The 6,730-nt window shown below is 38.6% G+C and overlaps 1 protein-coding gene across 1 annotated transcript in view; it reads right to left on the bottom strand.

Annotated features, from left to right (window-relative positions):
• Positions 1-407: 407 nt before the first annotated feature.
• Positions 408-6,730, bottom strand: part of LOC143293715 (E3 ubiquitin-protein ligase MARCHF5-like) — an 81,711-nt gene continuing 75,388 nt past the window's right edge. Inside the window, exon 6 of the mRNA XM_076604910.1 lies at positions 408-6,730. This exon is cut by the window's right edge and continues 916 nt beyond it. The gene's annotated coding sequence lies outside the window, so the exon portion shown is untranslated.

Genomic DNA, 6,730 nt, shown 5'->3' with positions numbered 1-6,730 from the left:
ACATTGAAGAATGGACAGACCTGCCTCTCATTAGCACATGGAGGATAGCTGAGGACTAGACCAGACGCAGAAAGCTTGACAAAAGGGGCTAAGTTGTCAAGTTAAAGGTCATGTATTAAGAAGGCGGTGTATGTTAAATGTATAAGAACCCATGTGGTGGTATGCATGTTGTAGAACACATGGGTGGGAGTGACTGACTTCTTGCAATACTGAAGTTCGCATCCAGGATCCAGGGGCTGCTTCATTAACTGAAATAACTTAAAACTGAAACGGAATAAAACAAAGGGGGAATTCTTTTAAGAATTTTTATCACCAAACTGCTAATATAAAAATTTGTTTCAAAGAGAAATAGTCCAACTGAGAGAACACAAGAGAGACAGTTGTAAAAGAAAGAGAACACAAGAAAATCACTTAGGCATATCGAAAAACTTTTATTTACAATACGTACATATAGTTTCACAATTTCACACATACATAAAAAGTTATCTGTTCCACTGAAACTGAATATTTTCTCATTTTAAACCAAAAAAACCCCACATTTGAACACACAAAATGTCCGGCCCACTAATACATCATTTTCTCACTGCATTTCTTTTATTATCTGGCTGTAAAAAGTCAGGATAATATCATGAACATACACATGGCCTAAAAGTGCACTGTTTGCCATAATAAAAAAGAGAAGCGTCTTTGTTGTTGTTTGTTTGTTTCCCCCCCCCCCCCCCCACCCCTCCTCCCCCAGTAAACTGCCACTTGGTTAAAACAATGATCACAAAGTACAGCAGAAGACGGGGGACAGACACGACTTGTAGACACAAACAGAAACAAAGCCTGCAATTTTCTGAGTAACATGAATATGTATTGTTTCACAAATTGTAGTTTTATCACATAATGCACACACACATTCCCACACTGACATTCCGACTTCTCACCCCCTCCTACATCCTGCTTCCCCCTCCCTGATTCAGCAAAGAACCTGGCAATCTAGAAAAAAAAAAAACCCTGGCGTTGTTTGCAATAACAGATTGGCTTTGACACAAAACACAAGCATAAGTGAAAGCCTTACAATTCTGTCTCTTCTTTGAAGCAGTTCCAAAACCTTTGCAGTCGCATTACTTTTCTTTAGTGAATACTAAGTCCCTCACGATTTCTCTCTCGTCTTTGAAGCACATGTGTAAAACTTGCTGTTTTACCTTTCCTTTGAAGCCATAAGAAGCTTTGCAGTTCTATCACATCTTTGAAGCATATGTAAGATCCCTTGCAATTCTTTTCCCTCAATGCGTGAAAGAATTGATAGCAACCTTTGCTGTATTGCAGCCTCTTCTAGTTTCCCCTTTCAGCAGAATGTATCTTCCTCCTTTATTTACATAGTGTATCTGAGTAACACCTGTGAGAACATGTATTTCAATCATTGCTCTGCACCCCAAACCTGAGACTTGAGAGAACACAACATTAAACAACAAAGCAAACACACATAATCCCAATACACACACACACACACACATATATATATATATATATATGTATAAATACACAACTGTCTTGTTTAATCTGGCTGCACACTCCAGTTACTTCACCATTTCTGTGCATCCATACACAGTCTATCCTCTGGTCAACCAGTTCAGATTTGTATTTATCTTTTAGAAGTGTTATGAAATTATTGTATATCTTTAAAAAAATTTTTAGATCAAAGTGATTTTTATAGAAATTAACCATCTTCTTCACAGTCTTGGAAAAGTGACAGTAATGTATAAGTAAAATAATCCCAATTCAAAGTATTAATTTGCAATGCAATGAATTAAAGAATACTGAAGTAATATATATATATAAATATATGTATCAAACAATAAAAAAAAAAAAAAAGAAGTAATTTAAAAAAACAGAATGAAATGAAGTGAGTAAAACTACTTAAAATAAAATATACAAATGAAAAGACAAGATAAAACTGTAGAAGCTGTTCTAGAAAGAACAAACAGAATCACAGTTTCTGTTACATCAACATTTCATTGTAGAAAATTAACTCCGATCTGTTTCAGGCATACAAATAAATTCAATATTTGAATGAAGAGTGTATGATTAAACAGCACTCTGAAAACATTCATGACCACCATTTTTATTAAAGCATTGTTCATTATAGGTACAAATAAATTGACAGAATCAAGTATTTGTTTCAAAATGCAGTTGTACTCACCCTTCCTCAGTTCTAACCTTGGACAGGTATTTCACACACACAGACACTGACATACATATGTATACACTCACAAGCATGAGCATGCACATACATGCACCTCAAACACACATGTAAAACACAAAAGCATTACGATATGAACAATGACTAATTAAAAATTGTGACATTCTTTCACCAACAGAACAACAAATTTTTAAAAGACAGTAACTTTATTAAGACCAAAACCAAAAGACAACAACTTTTGATATAAAGACAAAATTAAAAATAACTGTTAAAATGATTTGCCTGTACCACCATAATATATCTGCTCACACTCAGATCCCTTCTTATGACAGAGTGAACATGAGTGTGTGAAAAACAAAAGATATAATTATCACTACATGTGTATATAATGTGATGTGTACAGATATCATATGGTGTGATATAGAGTCATTGTGTTTGTGTTTATAAACCAGACAGAAGAATCTGATCAACTCATACACTGGTCTGTGAAAATTTGTAGATGCCACAATTACAGAACCAGATTTAGATTTGTGCACAACTTTTTTTTAGCATGGTCACTGTCCTCATCATTACTCTCACGAAAAAAATGACAAGGTCCTATTTCTCCAGTGACAAGCACACATCCTTTCTCAACTGTTACAATCACAAATAGTCACTCTACAAAACCATTTCTGACTTGCTAAGACTCCAGACTCCACGATTTCTGCCTTGTTCAGGACAAGTCAGCATGTGTCCCTGCTCTGTTCAGACTATGGAATGATGGTGACACAGACCACAAGTCAGCACCAAAGCCTTGTCCACACCACACTGTTTTAGATCATGACCGAAATGGACATCTGAAACATTCTTACTCTTCTGCTCCCTATAACCAGATTTTTGTCCCTTTCAAGCCAAGAGTGAGGGCTGGCATACTTCTGTTACTGTGTCTTTCTTCACTGTGGTTTGTTCTGCCCTGGAACCAACACCATCATCACATCTTTGTTTTTTTTCTGTTCCACAGCAGAGACAAAACCTTTATCACATTTTCTTTTTCTTTTGTATTGCACAATCAAAACCATCATCATATCCCTGTTGTTCTCTTCTACTCCATGGTCATAACCATCACCAGATTTTATTTTTATTTTCTCGAGTGAAATCAAAACCATCATCTTTTTGTTGTTGTTCTACCCCTTCACCCTTATTCTCACTGTTCACCACCTTTTCTTCAGCAATGTCACCACTAACTGCAAGTGCTAGCTGTTTTTGTTGTTGCACTACACACTCATTGCACTATTTTCTGTTTTAAAAAGCCAGTGCCAACAACCCCTCCCTTACCCTGAGTTTACCTGAAACAAAATGTGCTTGCCAGCACAGTGTCTATTGCTGCCTAGCATTCATTTTCAGTCCTTGAGAACTATGTATCATCTGTGTATCAGTTTGTACAGCTCTGTGTTAAAAAAAAGAATGCCTCTTCTCTCTCAGGTCCTTGTGGGACACAGCAAAAAATATAGAATTAGGAAGAACATAACTTGATTTTGCCATGTTGGGTTTGGGCAAAGAAATAACAGCAGATTTCTCACAAAGCTATTAAACAGGCAGACTGACAGACAGGTTGACTAAAACTACTTTTTTTCAAATTTCCATTGCATGGGAAAAGAGATAGGATGTAGGTACTGAAGGACGAGGAGACCAAAAACAAATGCATGCATTGTCACAGATGGTCTCCTTTGGCCAAAGTTAATTAAAGTCCCCATCCTTTTTCTTCTTCCTTTGGCATTTGCTATGGATGATCTTTAAAATAAAATAAAAAGTCAAACTAAAATATCCTCAAAATGTTACACAATTTCTCTTCCCCCTCCTCGCTCCCACCCCCACCCCACCCTTTTTTTTTTTTTACACTCTAGGCAGCTTCTGTTTCTCACTTGGAACAAGAGATGATCTCACATTGAAGTGTGTTAGTGCTGGTAAATTTTCTTGCTCACAATTTTATCCATCCATGTCAACTCTGCTGACCCTGGATTTAAACGCAACTGCACCAGGACACCTTTCATTCCCATGGCTACCAACACTGAACCTGCCTGGGGACTGACAAGAAACAACCATTCTCCTTCCTTCTGCCTGAAGGTGGTCTCAAGGTGAAGACTGAAACAGAAGCTTTTTACTCTTTTTTTTTAATTTTTTCAAATCTATGAATGGCATGGTCTGGAAATGCCCTACATGCTTTGACACTGATTATTTCCCTTTGACCACAAAGACATACAGCTGCCACCTGGTGTCCTTTGTGCTTGCACCCCACACAGGTGCAAAACTTGAGTCTTTCAGATTTGAAATTCATATTGTGCGAGACCACTGTCAGCCAAGCATTATCTGGTGGATACATGCTGTCTCTGACAGCACAGCTTGTGGATGTCCCTACACAGTGTCTGACAGCAAGTTATGGGGCTCAGCTAACAAGCTGTGAGGCAGAACTTCTGTCTTGTATTTGCATTTCTCTTTTTTGTCACAACAGATTTCTCTGTGTGAAATTCGGCCTGCTCTCCTCTGGGAGAGCGCGTCCCTATACTGAGAGCGCCACCCTTTTATTTTTATTTTTTTTCCCCTGCATGCAGTTTTTATTTGTTTTTCCTATTGAAGTGGATTTTTCTACTGAATTCTGCCAGGGACAACCCTTCTGTTGCCGTGGGTTCTTTTACGTGTGCTAAGTGCATGCTGCACACAGAACCTCGGTTTATCATCTCACCCAAATGACTAGCGTCCAGACCACCACTCAAGGTCTTGTGGAGAGGGAGAAAACATTGGCGACTGAGCCATGATTTGAACCAGTGTGCTGAGATTCTCTCGCTTCCTAGGCAGACGCGTTACGTCCAGGCCATCACTCCACATAGTATACTTTCTGATGGGGCACATGTTTTCTACTGCTTATGACAAACCTTCCAACCACAGGGTTCATTATTTGCATTATTCCTGATTATTTCTCCTGATGAGATTTCAGGCAGGGTCCATTTCTCCTGATTTCTCCAGATAAGACTTCAGGCAGGGTCCATTTCTCCTGATGAGACTTCAGAAAGGGTCCATTTCTCCTGATAAGACTGCAGACAGGGTCCATTTCTCCTGATGAGACTTCAGAAAGGGTCCATTTCTCCTGATGAGACTTCAGAAAGGGTTCATTTCTCCTGATGAGACTCCAGGCAGGGTCCATTTCACCTGATGAGACTCCAGGCAGGGTCCATTTCTCCTGAAAAGATTCTAGACAGGGTTCGTTTCTCCGGAGGAGACCCCAGACAAGTTCCGTTTCTCCTGATGAAACTCCAGACAGGGTCCATTTCTTCTGATGAGGCTCCAGATAGGGTCCATTTCTCCTGATTAGGCTCCAGATAGGATCCATTTCTCCTGATGATTTTTCCTGGCCCCCCCTCAAGATTATTTCTCTGTTTGCTCTGTTTTCCTGGAGACCAAAGCATTCAGATACTGTGTCAGTGAAAACGGGTTATGGGTTGATCTCTGCCAATAACTCTCACCTGCTGGCACCCATCAGAGGTAGTGTCCATTTCATTTCTTCATGCATCTTCTTGAGATCCATCTGAGTAATAAGGTGAATTTTTCTACTCTAGTGGCTTCTTTCTCTTTCTGTTTGACTGGCCCCTGACCCAATGTGTCCACTGTGGTGTTGGAACTCTGGTTTGTCGTTTCACATCCTCCATTTATACAGAAGCATTACAGTCTCCTTTTTGTGCAACTCATACACAATCAGCTGGCATAGCTACAAGGAACCTAAAAGTAATAATAAAGTCCATGAATTTTAAGGAGACAATGTGCAGGCGCTTACAACGTAAAGAGTTTAAAATGGCTCCAGGATATTATTTACACTGTACGTGTTTGTTTACTTACTTATTTACCAAATATCATCTGTTCTAACTCTGTATACATGCAGGTGGTTGGAGAACACAAACCAAAAAAGTAGGTGGTGAGGGGGAAGGTTAAAAGACCCACACATATGGCAGAAAGAAAACTCTAAAAAAAAATAATAAATACCCCCCACCCCCACACCCAAAAAAAGCATATGATCATCATGAAAATGTATACAATGGGTTTTTTTCTCTCCTTTTTAAAATATTTTCCATCATACAAGAGCTAGTAAATCACCTGAGTCACAGTTCTGCATCTTTAAAATATACACGCTGACAAATTTGGAGTTCACTGATCCTTCAGCATCACACTTGAAAGAAAAAAAACACATCACATCCTTCTGTCTGCATTAAAAGGCGTTCTCATCACTCTGAGCAAAAGATGTACAACTTCACTGCCTTCCTTTTTTTTTGGTTTTTTTTGTTTTGGAAAGTTGTTCACAAGGATTTAACCTTCACAGCTGAAGGTGGATGTGCAAAGAAATGAAAATGAATTTATCACATGGACATGCAATGGCAATCTCATTGTGATGTTCTGGTGCACAAGCAATGCCATCTTTTGACACTTGCGAGAAAAAAAAAACCAAAAAAAAAAACAGAAGAAAAGCTTCCATATTTAAATCACCTATGTTGGCTCATCCACATCATGCCATTAAAT

The sequence above is a fragment of the Babylonia areolata genome, chromosome 19, assembly GCF_041734735.1.
Source record: "Babylonia areolata isolate BAREFJ2019XMU chromosome 19, ASM4173473v1, whole genome shotgun sequence".
Classification (NCBI taxonomy): Eukaryota; Metazoa; Mollusca; class Gastropoda; order Neogastropoda; family Buccinidae; genus Babylonia; species Babylonia areolata.
Note: the sequence above shows the minus strand (reverse complement) of the source record. Positions and strands in the feature narration are given on the sequence as shown.